The sequence below is a fragment of the Rosa chinensis genome, chromosome 6 (genome assembly GCF_002994745.2).
Source record: "Rosa chinensis cultivar Old Blush chromosome 6, RchiOBHm-V2, whole genome shotgun sequence".
In the NCBI taxonomy this organism is placed as follows: domain Eukaryota; kingdom Viridiplantae; phylum Streptophyta; class Magnoliopsida; order Rosales; family Rosaceae; genus Rosa; species Rosa chinensis.
Genome location: NC_037093.1, coordinates 17,452,422 through 17,455,373, shown reverse-complemented (window position 1 = coordinate 17,455,373; position 2,952 = coordinate 17,452,422). Strand labels below are relative to the sequence as shown.

At 33.2% G+C, this 2,952-nt stretch overlaps 1 long non-coding RNA gene across 1 annotated transcript; it reads left to right on the top strand.

Moving 5' to 3' along the window:
* Positions 1-294: 294 nt before the first annotated feature.
* Positions 295-1,813, top strand: LOC112168979. Its single transcript, XR_005801457.1, has 4 exons — positions 295-349; positions 1,316-1,353; positions 1,571-1,610; positions 1,734-1,813. It is a non-coding gene; the product is annotated as an uncharacterized LOC112168979 (long non-coding RNA).
* The last annotated feature ends 1,139 nt before the right edge of the window (positions 1,814-2,952 follow it).

Sequence of the window (2,952 nt, the reverse complement as noted above, 5' to 3'; positions counted from 1 at the left end):
TTTAACTTTTCTCAATCATTTTCTTTTTATATATCTGTGTAGGATAGGATGCGTATGAAGACCAGTGCTGTGATAAGGGTTCTCTCATGCAATGTAATTCGGAATCAAGGTAGTTATATCTGTCTCTTACAATATCTTTATTAATAAAGCGAGGAGGAGTTTACTATTTCTTCAATTAAAGTTTGTTAATTTTGGTCCAAATAGATGATATCAAGAACTAGACTCTTGCTTTCAGTTTATTCCTTACTCTATTTGCCAATAATCTGCAGGTTTCTAGTTGAATACAGCTGCTACTACCATGTCTCCCTTTGAACATGGCGAGTTTTTTGTTCTTGATGATGGTGGAGAGGTATTTTACCCTTCCTCTTTGCAATACAGTGATTTGTCTGCACATTACTAATTGACCGTGGCTTTTGAAACTATGCCACCATTATGCTTTTGAGCTTAAACTCTATACTTCATAGCTTAAATTCTATAGTTCATTTTCTTTACACTGTATGTGTGTAATGAATATTGATTATCAATATTGATGCTTCCTTATCTAATACCTTACGAATTTATTTTCACTTTTAGCAATATGTGTATGCTCTCTTGATTAGATCGATTAGTCATGGGAGATTGATTTTTACTTTCTAATGTTCATTAGAAGTTAGAACTTAGAACTATGAAGAATTTAAGCAAATTGAGGGCAAACACTTCCCACAAATGAAAATAAAAATGGAATTTTTTTTAATCAGAGTTGATGACCTTTGTGAGGTCACAGACTCTTTTGAATGCACGTCTAATTTTCTTCAATTTTCCTACTGTTTCTCAGCAGCTAATCAGAGTTTCAAATATCCAGCAGCAGTGTGATGTGGCCATTTAAAAGCTTTATTAGGTATTACTCTTCATCAACTTCTATGTATTTAACCAAGTTTTGCATAAATTAGGAGTATGTTTCCTTGACCTGCATGTAGATGATTATCTCCTATGTTTAACATAAAAGTTTCTTAAGCTAACAATGCACTAATTATAGTGATCATGATTTTATTGTGTTTGAGAATTCTAAGAAAAGGTATTGCAACACTTCTGTTGATCATTTAAGTACAGAATAATAAGCAAGCATATGTTGAATATATGAAGATTAGCAATTGATCATTTACTGATGTTAAGCTTAGTGCTTAGTGCTTGTCCATGTTAATAAATGGTTTTCATTTGCTGATGTCAGTGCTTGTATCCAACTTTGTTTGATTTCTCTTAAGCTAGACAGTTCATTTCTATGCACTAGCTAGACAGTTCTGAATAATTGCTGATATATTTTATTTATAATATCCAGAGTCCTTCAGTCATGGAGTACAAAGCTCTGGGTTAAATGTGAGCATCATTATATGTGTATCTGATTCATTATGTGTGTGTGGTATATCTATTATGCAGGTCTTATCACTGACAACTTGTAGTGCAGTAAGCTAAGCCTTAAACATACCATACATGCTAACTAAGAAACTTTTCTCTGTGAATAACTGCATTTTACTTCAAATTTTACAATCATTATCTCTTATTGTTTTTAGTTTTGAAAATCCTTTCGATGCAGGTAATTGTTCCCTGTCATGTTTCTTCAAACTGTATCAAAGGTGAGTCAAAGCTTTTGCATTCTATTTTTTTTTCCAGTGTTGTATTGTAGCAGATTTGAGATGTGTTATTAAGTTGGGCCTCTAATTTCTGTTAAATGTTTGGCATTTTGTTATATCTGTCAGGTAGTGGATGAAGATATTGGAGATGATGAAACCAAGTTTTGTGCCTCTATAGTCATCTAAGATCACATAGAATATCAACGTGTAATAAGGAATTATTTAGTTGGTTTTAATTGTAGCTTAGTTAACTATTATGAGTAACAGATTTCAGTATATGTCCTCGTTTCTTTTCAATGACATTTTTTGTTCATACCAGGACTTTTTTTTTATTGTAAATGAATGATGTTGAAATGGTTGAAAGGCAACAGATAAATATATAGGTGGTTGATATGTTGTTTCTACATACTTCAAACAACAGAAAAGTAGAGTTCAAAGAGCTCTCAGACAACAGAAGTAGGTGATTGATATGTTAGTTCGACCAACTTCAAACAACATAAAAGTGAAGTTCAAAGAGCTCTTAGACAATAGAAGTAGGTGGTTGATATGTTGTTTCTACCTACTTCAAACAACAGAAAAGTGGAGTTCAAAGAGCTCTCAGACAATAGAACATAACTAAAACAATGGTTGAAAGTACAAACAATAACAGAAAAATGAGATTGAATACTACTTCAGACAACAGAAATTTGAGTAAGACTATACTCCAAGTGACATTCAAACAACATAAAAAAAATTTAAACTATAGTTGGAAATCAAATCTAACCACAAGAATCACAATTATCTGTAGTCCAAACAAATGTCAAACATAACTCACGATATAAATGTTGTTGCATACGAAATCAGTCGACATATAACTATCATTGTACTTTAAATCAGACGACAGAAGCATCAACTAAGCTTAATATTAGTTCAATCAAACGACAGAAACAACAAAACTCCGTCATCTTACCTTAACTACATCGACGGTTATTTTTTGAATCCGTTGATGAAGTGAATTTCCAACAACATTAATATGTAGTGGTATAGTGTTTCAGATGACAGATAGACCCCGATTCTTCAATATTAGGTACTTCAGACGACAGTACCTTAAACTGAATCTGTCGTCTGAGTGCATTATCAACGACGGAGAATATCTGTCGTCTGAGTGGCTTAGAGACAGCAGCCACCTAGACAACAGATTTTTACTTCATCAGACAACAGATCACATCTGTCGTCTGAAGGCTTTTTTGGCATAGTGAACCTACTGCTTCATTGCATGGCAGTATAGACTATTCGCATGGGCCACGTCCTTTCACGAAAGTATTAATTGTATGGGAATATTTACTATTCGCATGGCTGATGCTAT